This window comes from Grammomys surdaster, unplaced genomic scaffold (assembly GCF_004785775.1).
Source record: "Grammomys surdaster isolate TR1022 unplaced genomic scaffold, NIH_TR_1.0 570, whole genome shotgun sequence".
Classification (NCBI taxonomy): domain Eukaryota; kingdom Metazoa; phylum Chordata; class Mammalia; order Rodentia; family Muridae; genus Grammomys; species Grammomys surdaster.
This window is the reverse complement of record NW_021604989.1, coordinates 484,025-500,916: the sequence shown is the minus strand read 5'-3', so window position 1 is coordinate 500,916 and position 16,892 is coordinate 484,025. Positions and strand designations below refer to the sequence as shown.

General features: G+C 38.4%; 1 pseudogene; it reads left to right on the top strand.

The window, feature by feature from the left end:
• Positions 1-4: 4 nt before the first annotated feature.
• On the top strand, positions 5-15,598 carry LOC114633240 (annotated as a pseudogene).
• The last annotated feature ends 1,294 nt before the right edge of the window (positions 15,599-16,892 follow it).

The following is a 16,892-nucleotide window of genomic DNA, read 5'->3' as shown; positions in this document are numbered from 1 at the left end:
CAGCATGGTGAAAATAAAACCTGGTACCTATGTAAGAGCAGTAAGTGCTTTCAAGCACCAAGCCATGTCTCCATACCTGAATTATTGATAATATTTTTAAATTTTAGTTTTGTGTGTGTGTGTGTGTGTGTGTGTGTGTGTGTGTGTGTGTGCCAGGATGTATATATAGGAACAAAATTCATGCTTGTTGCCTACAGATGCAAGAAGAGTATGTTGGATCCACTGGAACTAAAGTTCCAAGCTGTTTATTGCTTCCCATTTTTAAGTTGGGGTAATATTCATTAAGACTCTGTAACCTCCTATAAGATGACATGATCTAGATTCAAATTGGGTCTTCTCCACTCAGGTGAATTTCACACACTCACAGTAATATGGACTACAAAGGGTAACCATCACTGGGACATACTGTCAACATGAAACCGTTATATATTATTTTAAACTATATAAATTGATCTTTTAATAAAAGTTATATTTTTAAGAGCAAAATGGCACATGTTCCTAACTTTCAGATGCATGCCTAATCATGAGTAGATAAATTAATATAAACTAAAATTGATGTGAAAGTCTGAACTCAGACTCAACAAGGATTCATATTCTATTGTCATAGGAGCCTCATTCACCCTGTTTTATTTTTATATTTCTCTCCTTCTATTTGCAAACCCTTAACTGGATTCTCAAGTTCTACCTTTCTCTCTCTACTGTCCAATCACAGGAGATAACCATTTACTGACCAGTTAAATTGGAGAGCAATGTTTGTATAGCATTATTTGGTGTATGACATTGTCTCCTAATTGTGGGTCATAATATCTTGAGGAGCCAGTATTTATCATTAGTATATAAACAGCACCAGACAAAACCACTATATTTTTTTTTTTTACTCATACTAACAAGTGGAATTGGTGAAGAAAATAGTAACTCCTCTTTCACTTGAAAAAGTATTTTATGTTTATAGAGCATATATACCATGAAAACATTTTTCAGAAGAGTTTTTGTAATGATAAAAAAATTAATAAAATATAAAGAATAGGTTTTAACAACCCCATTGCTTTTAGGAGAGAAAGTATTAAAATTTAAAATAAATTCTATATAGTAAAGAAGAAGAATGAATATATATATATCATGATCTTCTTCAAGTAAAACAGTAATATGAGCGTGACTTTTCTCTGCATAGAATGGCATCACATCCTCTGTACTACCATGAAATAAGGATCACAAATACCATTATTCTGAAATGTCTCTAACTAATATAAAAGTCAAATAAAAAGCAAAATTCTGTAGTTCTGTGGCAAAGTGCTCTTCTTTGATGTATGAGACTCTGGGTTCAACTCTCAGAGCTTCCAATATAATAAAATTACTATAGAAGACAAAGAAGATAAGAATAACCATAAAAATTTTAAGAATTGTAAGTTATTTGTTTGCACATCATTGACTATAAAAACTGTCATCATTGCATAGCAAAATTTACTTTTAAACTATAGTCTTCTTTTTTGAATAAAGCTTTGTTTTTTTTTTTTAATTTTTATTTAGTGGTCACAGCACTCGGGGCTTATCCTGTGCCACAGCTCTTCATACCAAATACCACCAGAAGAAAACTGGTCTCCCAGGAGTGCCTACACACCTGTGAACACAGGTAAGACAACCACTTCTGCTCAAATTCCTGGCCCAAGAGGAACCTGTTGAGAGCCATCAGAACAAAGGAACCAAGGAACAGCCAGGGACAGAAGCCTTCTGGGTTCCATCTGTGCTCCAGAGCTGACCCTTTGCCATACATCTCCATACCCAAATTTCTCCTTGAGAGAACTGATCTCCAAGGAGTACTGACACACAGGCTTACAGGAGGGACAAGTCACAGTCAGAGGCAGCAAGACCAGCTAACACCAGAGATATCCAGATGCCTAGAGGCAAAGACAAGAACATAAGCAACAAAAACCAAGGCTACTTAACATCATCAGAACCAAGTTCTCCCACCAAAGTGCATCCTGGATAACCCAACACATCAGAAAAACAAGACTCTGATTTAAAATCACATCTCATGATGATGATAGAGGACTTTGAGAAAGACATAAATAACTCCCTTAAAGAAACACAGGAGAACACAGGTAAACAGTTAGAAGCCCTTAAAGAGGAAACAGAAAAATCCATTAAGAATTAGAAGAGAACATAAACAAACAGGTGAAGGAATTGAACAAAATCATTCAGGTTCTAAAAATGGAAATGGAAACAATAAAGAAAACACAAAGAGTGACAACCCTGGAGATAGAAAACATAGAAAGGAGATCATAAGTCATAAATGCTAGCATCACCAACAGAATACAAGAGATAGAAGAGAGACGCTCAGGTGTAGAAGATACCATACAAGCCATTGACATTACAGTCAAATAAAATGGAAAATGCAAAAAGCTTCTAACCAAAAACAATCAGAAAATTCAGGACACAATGAGAATCCTAAACCTAAGGATAATAGGTATAGAAGAGTGTGACGATTCCCAACATAAAGGGTCAGTAAATATCTTCAACAAAATTATAGAAGAAAACTTTCCAACTTAAAGAAAGAGATGCCCATAAACATAAAAGAGGCTTACAGAACTCAAAATAGACTGTACCAGAAAAGAAATTCCTCCAGTCACATAATAGTCAAAACACAAAATGCACAAATCAAGAAAGAAAATTAAAGGCAGTAAGAGAAAAAGGTCAAGTAGTATATAAAGGAAAACCTACCAAAATTGCACCAGATTTCTCACCAGAGACTTTAAAAGCCAGATGATCCTGGGCAGTGGTCATACAGACCCTAAGAGAATAGAAATGCCAGCCCAGGCTACTATAACCAGCAAAAATCTCAATTACCACAGACAGAGAAAACAAGATATTCCATAACAAAAGCAAATTTACACAATATCTTCCCACAAATACAGCCCTGAAAGGGATAATAGACGGAAAATTCTATCACAAGGAGGGAAACACCATTGAAAAGCTAGAAAGTAATCTTCTTTCAACAAATCCTAAAGAAGATAGTCACACAGATATAATTCAACTTCTAACAACAAAAATAACAGGAAACAACAATCACTATTCTTTAGTATCTCTTAATATCAGTAGATTCAATTCCCCAATAAAAAGATATAGATTAACAGACTGGATATGTAAACAGGAATCAAATTTTTGTTGCATACAGGAAACACATTTAGTGTCAAAGACAGACACTACCTCAGAGTAAAGGGCTGGAAATATAACAACAGAATCTGAGGAAATTAAAAAAAAATCATCAGATTCTACTACAAAAGCCTATACTCAACAAAACTGGAAAATTTGGATTAAATGTCCAATTTTCCAGACAGAAACCAAATAACAAAGTTAAATCAGGATCAGATTAACCATCTAAACAGTCCCATAACCCCTAAAAAAATAGAAGACATTATTAAAAGTCTCCCAACCAAAAAAAGTCCAGGAACAGATGGGTTTAGTGCAGAACTCTATCAGACCATCAAAGACCTAATACCAATAGTCTTCAAACTATTCCACAAAATACATAAAGAAAGAACACTACCCAATTTTTTCTATTAAGCCACAGTTACACTGATACCAACACCACACAAAGACCCAAAAAAGAAAGAGAACTTCAGAGCAATTTCCCTTATGAACATCAATGCAAAAATACTCAATAAAATTCTCTCAGATTGAATTCAAGAACACATCAAAAGGATCATTCACCATGATCAAGTAGGCTTCATCCAGGGATGCATGGATGGTACAATATATGGAAATCCATTAATGTAATTCACTATGTAAACAAACTCAAAAGAGAAAAACTATATGATCATTTCATTAGATTCTAAAAAAAAGCATTTGATAAAATTCAACATCCTGTCCTGTAAAGATCAGGAATTTAAGGCTCATGCCTAAATATAGTAAAAGCAATACAGCAATATACAGCAAACCAGTAGCCAACATCAAACTAAATGGAGAGAAACTTGAAGCAGTCCAGCTAAAATCAGGGACTAGACAAGGCTGGCAATATAGTCCTTAATTCCCTGTCTGTTCAATATAGTCCTTAAAGTTCTTGGTAGAGCAAGTAGACAACAAAAGGAGGTCAAATGGATATAACTTGGAAAGGACGAAGTCAAAATATCCCTATTTACAGAGGATATGATAGTATACTTAAGTGAACCCAAAAATTCCATCAGAGAACTCCTACAGCTGATAAACAACTTCAGCAAAGTGTCTGATATAAAATCCACTCAAACAAATCAGTAGCCTTCCTATAATCAAAGGATAAATGGGCTGAGAAAGAAATTATGAAAATGACACCCTTTACCATAGTCACAAACAATATAAAATATTTGGTTTGACTCTAAACAAACAAGTGAAAGGTCTGTATGACAAGAACTTCAAGTCTCTGAAGAAATTGAAGAAGACCTCAGAAGATGGAAAGGTCTCCCATGCTCATGGTTTAGAAGGATTAATATAGTAAAAATGATGGCCATCTTGAGGAAAGGAATCAACAGATTCAATGTAATCCCCATCAAAATTCCAACTCAATTCTTTATAGAGTTAGAAAGAACAATTCTTGACTTCACTTGGAGTAACAAAGCAAAACAAAACAGAAAACAACAACAAAAAACAGGATAATGAAAACTATTCTCACCATTAAAAGAAGCTCTAGGGGAATCACCATCCCTGATCTCAAGCTGTACTACAGAGCAAAAGTGATAGAAAACTGCATGGTATTGGTACAGTGACAGACATGTATATCAACGGAATAGAATTGAAGACACAGAAATGAACCCACACACGTATCGTCACTTGAAATTTGACAGAGGAGATAAAGCCATCCAGTGGGAAAAAAAGACACCATTTTCAACAAATGGTGCTGGTTCAACTAGTGGTCACCATGTAGAAGAATGCAAATTGATTCATTCTTATCCCTGTACAAAGCTCAAGTTCAAGTGGATCAAGGACCTCCACATAAAACCAGATATACTGAATCTAATAGAAGAGAAAGTGGAAAAAGCCTCCAACACATGGGCACAGGGCAAAATTTAATGAACAGAACACCAATAGATTATGCACTAAGATCAGGAGTCAACAAATGGGACCCATAAAACTGCAAATCTTCTCTAAGACAAAGGACACAATCAATAGGACAAAACAGCTACCCACGGATTTAGAAAAAAAACTTTACCAATCCTATATCTGATAGAGGACTAATAACTCCAGAGAACCAAATAACCCTACTAAAAAATGGGTAACAGAACTAAACAGAGAATTCTCAACTGAGGAATGCTGAATGTCTGAGGAGCACCTAAGGAAATGTTCAACATCCTTAGTCATCAGGGAAATGCAAACCAAAATGACCCTGAGATTCCACCTCACACCAGTCAGAATGGCTAAGATCAAAAACTCAGGTGACTGCAGATGTGACTGCAAGGATGTGGAGAAAGAGGAACCCTCCTCCACTGCTGGTGGGATTGCAAGCTGGTACAACCCCTCTGGAAATCAGTCTGGTAGTTCCTCAGAAAACTGGACATAGTACTATCTAAGAACCCAGCTATACCACTCCTGTGCACATACCAGAAAATGCTCCAACTTGGAACAACGGCTCATGCTCCACTATGTTCATAGCAGCCTTATTTATAATACTCAGAAGCTGGACACAACCCAGATGTCTCTCAACAGAGGAATGGATGCAGAAAATATAGAACATATGCAGAATGGAGTACTACTCAGCTATTAAAAACAATCAATAAATGAAATTCACCTATAAATGGATGGAACTTGAAAATATCATCCTGAGTGTGGTAACCCAGTCACAAAAAATCATACATGATAAAAAACCTTACTGATAAGTGGATATTATTCCAAAAGTTCGGAATACCTAAGATACAATTCACAGACCATATGAAGCTCAAGAAGAAAGAAGACCAAAGTGTGGATGCTTCAGTCCTTCTTAGAAGGGGGAACTAAATACTCACAAGAGGAAATTTTGGGGGCAGAGACTGAATGAAAGGCCATTCAGAGACTGCCCCACCTGAGTATCTATCCCACATACAGTTGTCAATCCCAGATGCTAGTGAGGATGCTGGGAAGTGCTTGTTTGCCTGATATGGTTGTCTCGTACGAGCCTCTGCCACACCCTGACAAATACAGAGGGGGATGCTGGCAGCCAACTTTTGGACTGAACATGGAGTCCCCGATGGAGGAATTGGAGTAGGGACTGAAGGAACTAAGGGTTTTTGCAGTCCCATGGGGGTAGAAACAGTGTCAACTGGCCAGATTCCCTGGAGCTCCTGGAGACTGGACCACCAATCAAAGAGCACACAAGGAGGGACCCACGGCTTCATCCACATATGTGGCAGAGGACGGCCTTGTTGGACAAAGTTGGAGGGGCAGTCTTTGAGCCTGAGGGGGTTAGAAGTCCCAGTGTAGGGGAATGCCAGGGTGGAAAGGAGGGTGTGGGGTTTTGGGGGAGTACCCTAATAGAGGCAGGGGCTGGGGGATAGGATGGGAGTTCAGGAGGGGAGACCTGGAAAGGGGATAATATTTGAAATGTACATAAAGAAAATATCCAATGGACACAACAAAATTATAGGAACCCAGGACTGCCCACTTGAAGGATGTCAAACCAAGATTGAGATTCCCCTACACCCAGAATTCATCTCCATTATCCCCAGCCCTTTTCTCTGCTGTCCTTACCAAAATACAGGTGAATGTCTCCAGGAGGTCTCCACATATGGAAATTTCAGATATTGGAGCTGCAGAATGGAATCCACCAGTCATGGTTGCGCCATGCTCACCAACCTTAAAACTCATTTTCAGCTTTCCATCAGTGATTCCTGGAATGAACAGTGGCGAACCAGAGTCATGGGTAAACTTTACCCCAACAGCTATGCCAGATACCCTGTAGCAGATGTAGACATCTCCTGTGAACTTGTCCCTGCCCCCAAATCAGCCGTTACCCATGCTAATATTACCCAACAAGAAAACCAGTCTCAGGAGGAACTACAAGCTACCCTCTCCTGGCTACAGTACATCTAATATGCAGTGGACTTCCTTCCCTTAATGACCTACCCCAATTCCTTTCAATGCTTTTTCTGTGCCTCTCTCTCTAGATCTCTTTGCCTTGTAGGGCCCTCCTCAAAACCCCATCTTACATGTGTCCATGATATCACTTTTACCAAATCAGTATGTGTTAACTCTCCTGCCCTCCTCTGGTGCAAAGGCACTACAGGTGCCTGTGTCAACCCTCATTTTCAGGGCTCCTGCACCCCTGTGATTGTTATTCCACAGGTTTATCTCTACAAACCTGAAAAACTAAACTTGCAGATGAGAAGAAGTCGAAAGAAGAGAGAGATCTTCATCCCTCTGCTCATTGGACTAGGCCTTGCTGTTACTTGGTAACTACAGGTTGGTGCTACAAGAACTGCTGGAGCAACCCTTGTCCAAACACAACATCTGCCCAGCGACTTTCAGGACAAGCTGGACAAGGCAATGGCCTCTACTACAGATAGCCTTGAATCTCTTCAACGCCAGATAGCCTCTTTTGCAGGAGTTGCTTTCCAAAACTGGAGGACCCTGGACTTGTTGACTGCTGAATGGGGGTGGGGGAACTTGTGCTTTGCTGGGGGAGGAATGTTGCTTCTATGTCAATGAATCTGGGCTGGTAGAACAAGATGTACAAATACTCAAAGAGCTCTGGGGGAACCTCCAGGCATGCTCTACTCCTAACACCTCTACTCCTTGGTACTCTAACACCTTGGTAGCCTGGATTCTTTCCCTCCTTAGCCCCATACTAGCCATTGGAGCCTTGCTTCTCTTGGCACCTAGCCTCATTCAATTTTTCAAGCAGCAGATGAGTAGCATTGCAAAGGTATCTACCAATCATGTCTTGATTCAATATCAAACTTTTCCCAACATAGGAGACAGTTATTCTGATGACACCTCTCCTTTATAAAAGAAAAAGGGGGAGTTGTGGGGTGGTGGGCTGTGAGAGGCAATTGGGCACCCAGTTGAGTCTGCTTCTAACCCTGGAGACCCTAAAGAGACAGTAGGAGTTGGTGGTATTCCTGGGATTCTTGGTTCCTGTCATGTAGATTCAGCCCTCCACAACCCCTCCCACAGAGATATCTATGGCCTTCAGTCATGTAGAAATGTTGCCTCAGGCTCTCCCACATGTAGATGAGGTATCTCCAAGCTCTCAGACCAAGGGAATTGGGGTTATCTGCTGCTAGAACATAACCCACCCCCAAACTGTAGATAAGAACCCTATTCAGGGGAAGTAAAGGTGTGTGAGAATCATCCCATTGTCTGAGAGTTTCTGTAGCAAGAGCTGTAACACTTGGGGAGAGCTCTGCTCTCCTGAAGCGCCTTCAGGACCCTCTCCTCCTTGCTAGCTAGACAACTTCTCACCAGCTCAGCCTGGACCTGCTCAGCACAGAGCATCAGATCGAGCTCCTGGAAGTAACTGGGTAGCAACAGCAGAGACATGGGCAGAGACAGCAGTGGAGGCAGTGGAGATTATTACCCCTCCCTACTCATACTCAATCTCCTTGACCCAAACCCCTGAACCCGGCTGGGCCAGTGATCTTCGTGGGAAGCCTACCTGAACTGGGACCCATGTTTAATATTAAATATTGCTTTTTAGGTAGGGAGATGAGTGTATTTAACAGTTCACAATGCTGTCATTTTGCATCCGTGCTCAGTTCCAAGTTCCTACTGAGAGCTGATAACTTTTTACAAATCAAACTGTAGGTAGTGCTAAAATGTTGTCCTCTGCTAACAATTAACAGCATAGATGTGAGGGAGCATCCAAGAAAAAGAGAATTTATTGGCTATGACAAGGTGACTGTGCTCATGCCGTGACAACAGCTGTGTTTGACTGCAGGAGATCTATACAATATTAGGTCATTCAACATTCTAGCATGAAGGATGGGGTTCTTGACACATCAGCACTAATTGAGGTGGTCTTGACAGTTCATGACTTCTGAGAATGGGAAAAGAGTTTTCCATGTGGCCCATGGCAGATGACCCAGGTACCAACAGAAACCCAATAGCCATAATTGATTCTTAAGTCTATACTGGAAAAGATATTCAAGCATATAAATGAATCCACTGAAAGGAAGTTCAGAACAAATTAACATCAAATAATGGACTGCACATTTAACTATCCATATAAATTAATTTAAATAGATACAGTTGACTACACTATGTTTATAAAGAGTGAATGACAATGGCACAGTAAAAAAGTAACACATCATTTAGAAAATATGACTTAAAGAAAGGGAAACAAAGAACATTCATTCCATGTCCTTCCTCTTCATGACTCTCATTTTTGTGGTTCATCAGAGTCTACAGAAAATCTCAAGGATATCTGGGCATTGGAAAACTTTTTTCAGATATTCCACATTTAACAAGGTCATGAACCAACTTCATGTTCTTATCTATTGGCCCTTGTGCCTGTACATCCCTTCTTGTGGCACTGTGATCTCACACAGATGGTCTCTTTCTAATTACTCGTAATTGCTTCATTGCATTTGCTCCTGTGAGTTGGACAAATTTGCACTGCCATATAATTGGTGGAAAGTCATGTAAAAGTTCTCAATCCCTTACGTAGACAGTGTTATATATCTAGTCTTGAGTTGAAAATCCCTTCTGTCAGCAAATAACATGGGATAGGAACAGGCAGGCTCAGAGTCAGACAGGGCCTAGGAGTTAGTGAGGAGCTCTGCAAGTGAAATATCTCAACAGTATGGTATTGGTGTTGGCTTTTTTTCTTCCATGATTTCTCATACTGTTTTCTCCCATATGGCAGATTTCATAATTGTACAAACATTCTTGTTTTCCTCACTTTTGGATCCCAGTGAACTGTTGACAGTTGAATAAGTGAAAGGGCAGGAGAAAACTTAGAGAAGATTGAAGAATGATATAGAAAACATAGAGGGTTAGCATGATAATCTCTCCCCACAGAGAGATGGATAATGTAGTTACTTTTGGGGAAACATGATATTTGATAGACAAGATGTGAGGACTATATTCTGGGGAGTAATTAAGATGCAGTGGGCAGAATTAAGAAATGTGGAGTTCTCCTTTTCATTACTTTTCTTTTTGTTAGTGATTGCTTGTTATAGAAAATGTGTAGTCTGGTCACAAACTTGAAGATGTCATTTTTCTCTACAGATAAAGAAAATTATGCTGTGTATTTATACCACACTGCTGCTGATTGACATTTGTTTTCTTATGTGATTTAGGTAACAATTAATATGGAAGTGCACTATCTCTCTAGTAGGACATACATGCCTTGGAGTACATTCTAAGAAATTACACAGCCATGGTATTTTGAAATTCTATTTACACATAAAAGGTAACTTAGAATTTATTTTTAAAATGTTTTAGTAAATCACTTTCCTTCCATTATAATATGAGGATTCTTTTTCCCAAAACATTGTCAGCATTTGTTGTGGTCTATTCCCTTGAAGTTAATTCTAAGGGGAGCAATGAAATCTCCAAGTATTTTTAACTCGCATTTCGTTGATAGGTAAAAATGTTGAATACTTTCAAAACTATTTACTGCCCATTTTGTGCATCTTTAAAGAAATCTATTCCCATTTCATTAACATGCTTGTTGACTGGAAATATTGTGATAAGACTATTTAATCTTTGTTTTCTGTTATACATTCTAGATTTTAAGCTTTTGATTTAAACATAAAAGTCAATGAGGTTTTTCCTAATTGACAGGCTAAGTCTCTATTTGATAGATAATTTCCTTTAATGTGTAGAAAACTTTAAATGTCACACAGTTTCACTTATTACTTCTTGGTTCCTTTTCCTAATATTTCCTATTAAGAATATTGGCTTTCTCTACATCTTGTATTTCTAGCGTTTTCTCTGAGAGTTTTAGCATTTCAGCTTTAGAGTAATTTAACATTTGTGTGTGTGTGTGTGTGTGTGTGTGTGTGTGTGTGTGTATGTATGAGGGTACATACATGCAAAATGAGAGGATATAGATATAATCCCATTGTGCAAGGAGATATTCTCTATACACTAAGTCATTCAGGATCAGAAGCTCTGATCACTGGGTCTCACCAACCACTCAAAAATTAAGTGATTGTGACTTCCTGAGATTCATTCTGAAAACTGCTGTGACTCAGCAAGCAGGGCATTGGGATGCAATGTCTGATTCTGCTTTTATCCTTCTTACTCAACACTGTTCATCCCATGCATGACTTTGTATCCTCTAATATCCTCAGATTGTTGTAGATCTTTTGCTATTATGATTAACAAGTGCTTATGACCCAACATGTGAGAGTTTCAGTAATACTACAATTAGAACTGGATAATTACATTTCAATTTTGGTAATGAAAACATGAAGTAGAAATTTCTGCTTTCTTTAGACACTCAGTTTTGCCATGTGATAATTTTCTAGAAACTGTATTGTGAGAGGACGGTTTGCTAAGAACAGACACTTGGTGTTTTCCTGAAAGCTATGTGGAAAGGGGGCTTCTGATGTTTTGTTACAGCAGACACTTGAGAGAACATGTCATGTTTGTAAGGAGTATAAATATAATCCAACAGACAGTGGATGACTCTGTGTGGTATAGGTTTGCCTTCCCACACTTTGTTGGTCTTTGCTAACACTGGTCTTCACAGATAATGCTGTTTGGTATTGGTTCACCTTACCAATCTTCACTGATCATTGCTTGTCATGATCTCATAGAGAGAAACCACCAAAGAAATTCTGGTGGTGTTGACATAAATTTTTGTCACTTCTGCATATTCAGATCAATTGGTAGGGTCTCATGGTTTCTTCTACATTGAACTGCTGTTGTTGATGCATGAATGGTGTTTGAGAGTGGATTGAGCAACCAATGCTGATTTATGTGAACTGAACTGCTGATATCCTGATAACACAGATTGCATTTGTCCCAAAGGACTGTTTTTAACCAGTGCATACTCTCCTTTGCCCTATTAAACTTTCTTTATTCATTATTTCTTATGAGTGATGGGATAGAATGGAGAATAAAGCATTTACATGAACATATTTAAGTAAGTTTTGAAAAAAATGGAAATCTATAAGAATCAATAATTTTTTTTAATAGCTTGAACAACCCTTTTACTTTCCTACAGAATCTACCTAGGATTCTTTTCCTCCATATACTAGGCCATTTTAATTCCTGAAATATAAATATAACATGTTGTTGAATATTTTAATTAAGCTAATTTCATGTCATAATCCATATCCAGGGTCTATAGACCATAAAACATTATTCACATTTTTAACAGGATTTAAAATGATTTCTGAAAAATTTTCAATGGGAACTTTTCTCCTCAGTCATTTTACAGTGAGAATGTTTGGTAATACCCCAATACTGCTTTATTATGTGATTTCTATATTCACTGGAGAGCACTTTATACTGGAAGATCTGATTATAGAGAACTTGACTTTTCTGAACTCCTTGACTATCATCTCAAGAAGAATTCCACAGGCAATGTCATATTTTTGGATTTAAGGTTTTTCCATATGGTATTAGGTGTAAATTGATAGTTTGTTTCCTGAATAACAAGGAGGAATGTCCCAGTATTCCACATGCATTTTGAGTTACTTTTAAGTAATCACAATCAGACCAAGCAACTCCAGGTGGATGAAGCTTAAATAAAGAGCCACTGAGTACATTTTTCCCTCATGCTCAATTGGTTGCCTTGTAAATCTGTTTCTAAATATCTTGATTCCACTAACAGTGTCAAGCCCCACTTACAGAAAAAAAAATGTGTCTAACAAGTTGAGTTATGTACACTGCCCATTTCTTGCTTCTAACAATGAGACAACTGAACTGTATATGTTCTTACTGTGGTTCTCTGACATCCTGGATCTGGATATCATGGCTGCACAAATGTCTCCATGATCAGTATCATATACAAACATAAGAGACAAGTCAAGTATATCCACAGTGTTGAACAGTTTCTGAAAGCCTCACCTGAAGATAATGTCTCAAAAATGTATCCTCATCCTTCTGTGCACATTAGTCATCTCTACCTCATTGTCTTCTCTTAGAGTTGTCACTAGGACCTGCTTCAAATATCCAGTGCCAAATATCCAGTGCTTTCCTATATTTTACACCTTTATCCTAATTAGCAATGTGACATTTTATTTTAGTCTATTTTATCCTGCATTGGTAAGATATAACTTCCCTCAAAAATGATATGAGTCCTGGCCATCTTTATTTTTTATATATTATTGTATACTTTTGTCTGTCAAAGTATGATAAAACTGTAATTTGAAAGTATTATGCTTCTCATAACTGACTCCTTCAATGTGGTCAGTAGTAATTTTGGGGGGAAACCATTTGGTAGTTGTATTATTTACATTTCTTGATCCTCTGACAAAATACTTGACAACTCAAAGAAAGAAAGGCACCTTTAACCTCACAATGTAGTTTCTGTCCCTGATTTTTAGGCAAACACAGTAGTGCAGATGGATTTGAGTAGAGAGGAGAATAAGAAATACAGTAATATTGACTACAAAGTAAGGAAGTAGAGATGTAAATTCTTGTGGTCAGTTCTTTTTTCCTATGGCCATTTTTCTTAAGACTCTACATTTGCCTAATGGATAATATCATCCAGATTCAAAGTTGTTCTTCTGTACTCAATTGAATCTCTCTGAAACAGGCTCACAGTCATATTGACAATGAAATTAGAAAACCACAAGACCACATTGTCAACACACATGCATATGATTTTTAACTATAAAAATGTTGGCAGATGTTTTTGTGCCTGTGTTTTTCAGGTGCTCTATGTTGTGCCCAGAGATCTGGTTGCAATCCAGATGTTGCAACCAGATATTGGAATGGTCATGATTATCTGTCCTGTCCAGCAGGACATTAAACAGGGGTCCAAGGAGGTCACCTGAAAGAGAGCGGGGGGGGGGGAGCAGGCAAAGACACAAGGAAGTCACGACTTGTCTATAATCTGATTAGATCATAATTTTACTTTTGCACACACAGGTTATATACACGAAAAGGCATGATGTGGGGAATAGGATGACGCAGGAGTGTAGGTGTTCAGGGGGAGTACAGTTATCTTCCAGAACAGAGTGTCAGCTGGGTGAAGGTTCAGGAGACAGACCACTATGACTCCGCCTATGATTCACTTGTCTTTATCTAAGTTGGTACTATCCACCAAGGTTACCCACCTACAAGGCCTTATGACTAGGCTTGGCAGCCTTCCACCAAAGCTGTCTGTTTACAATAACTCCCAGCTATCTGTTTCAGTGTTTTTCCACAGAGACCAAAGACTTAGTGTGAGCAGGCATGTATGTCAGGCCTATTGCTGATCCTAGGCCCATGAGTGATTTTAGGCCTTCAGTGTATAAGCAGGGCTGCTTCCGACAATTATTAGAGTATTTTCTGTATAATGATGTGTAAAATTATTTTCCATTATCACTAGTTGGTGAATAAAGTGCCAATTAGCCAATAGATGTACAGTAGAAGAGTAAAGAACATGGCTTCTGACATCAATCTGGGAATCCAAAGAATAAACAGAGGGAGAAAAGAGGCAGAGAGACTATGTGGATGGACAGGAAGGATTCACCATGAAGTCAAGATAAAAGAACATTCAGGAGGACACTTATGGACTTGAGTGAGCCAGGGCAAGAGGAGACGGCAAGCAAGGTGGCAGTTAGCAGTGCATTAGCAGCCTAGTCAGGTTAGTATAGCTCAGATCCTGGCCAGGTAAGTGGCAGCAGCTTGGTAGTAAAGATCCCAGGTTTCTGTGTATTTATTTAGGAGATTAAGTATGTAAGGCTAGTGTAAAACTGTGTTGCAGTTATTTGGAAGCAAAAGGGGCATAAGAATTAATCTCCCAAGCAATTATGTTTGTATTTGATACACATATAATTTGATACAAATGTAGCTTACAAAATCTAAGTTTAAAGCATGAGAGAAGTCAGAGTGGAAGTGAATTTCTGAGTGCAAGGCAAGGAAGACTGGGAGAACAAGAGGTTTCAAGTGCTTCATTCTTTTTAATAATGTATTTATTTATTCACTTTACATTATAAATCACAGCCTCCCTTCCTCCTCTCCTCCAAGTTACTCCCTTACAAGTCCCACCCTCAATTACCCCTTCCCTTCTCTTCACAGAGGACGAAACTCCCCTTATGTGCCACCTCACCTGAGGAAATCTAGTCCTGGCAGGACTAAACACATCCTCTCTCACTGAGGTCCAATCAGGCAGTCCAATTTGTGAAAAGGGATCAAGTGGCAGACAAGAAAGTCAGAGATAGCCCCACTTCAATTGATAGGGGACCTACATGAAAACCAATTTTCACATTTCCTCCAAATCTGTAGAGTCCCTGGGTCCAGCCCATGTATGGTTTTTTTTTTTGTTGTGTTTTTGTTTTTGTTTTTGTTTTAGTGGTTCAGAGCACACAGGAGAGAGTTAAGTATCTGTGATAATCATGGAACCTTGGCAATGTGGGTTCTGTGTGCATACTTGGGGCTAATGATTTTGCAAGCCAGGGTCTCCAATGAGGGGTACGGCAACATTACCAACACTACACGTGGAGGAAGAGGCTTCACTCAAGCTCATAGCTGTGATATACAGAGCCTATAGCTGAGACACATCCAGATCCTTGAAATTCCCTGAGAAGCATAAGCATAGCCCACATGTGAAAAAAAATTTCCAGTGGTGGAATCATCACCGTCAGCAACAGCAGCTGAGAGGCAACTTCCATTCAGGAAGGGTCAGATATACAGTAAAGTCCAGCTCCCAGACTGCATGAAAGTGACCCTTGGGACACACCAGCTACAAATACATGGGAAGTAGAAATACCCCTCACTGAATGAGAATACAGGGGTGGTCCAATCACAACACTAGGTTTGATCTGGACCAGAAAGGGAGACACAGAATACACAGAAGAAATTTGAGAAAGTCATACTTTTAATCATGCAAAAGATTTAATAAAATTAAAAGGAATAAGAGCAACAAGATGTAAAAAATTAATAATTTAGGTCCTTTGGACTAATGCCATTGGACTAATGTCATAATGCCATTTTATATTGCTTAAAGATAGAATCAAACAAAAAGAGACAAATGACCTAACTAACTGATACATTGCCATTCTTTCTTGTTGAAATTATCCATGAGTAGAGAGTTGTTCAGCTTCCATATATAATTCTCAGAGTTACACACACACACACACGCACACGCACATGCACACGCACACTCACACACCTATGGTCATGTGTCCTTTGACAAAGAATCTATAACCGTCTAGTGGAAAAAAGACACCATGTTCAACAAATGGTGCTGGTTTAAAAAGACGTTGGCATGTAGAAGAATGCAAATTAACCCATTGTTATCTCTTTGTACAAGGCTCAAGTCCAAGTGAAACAAGGACCGCCACATAAACCAGATACATTGAATTTATTAGATGAGAAAGTGGGAAAGAGCTTAAAACACACTGGTACAGGGGAAAATTTCCAGAACAGAACACTAATGGCTCAGGCTCAAAAATCAATTATAGACAAATGAGATTTCATGAAATTGAAAAGTTTCTGTAAGGCAAAGGACACTGTCAATTGGACAAAATGGCAACTCACAGATTGGGAAAAGTTCTTTACTAACCCTAATTCTGGTAGAGGGCTAATATCCATTTTATACAAAGAACTCAAGAATTTAGACTCCAGAGAATCAAATAATACTTTTTAAAAATGGAGTACAGAATTAATCAAAGAATGTGTAACTGAGGAATCTTGAATGGCAGAGAAGCACATAAAGAAATGTTCAAAATCCTTAGTCTTCACATAAATGCAAATTAAAATGACCTGGAGATTCTAAATCACGTAAATGAGAATAGGTATAGTCAAAAAACTCAGGTGACAACCAATGCTAGCTAGGATGTGGA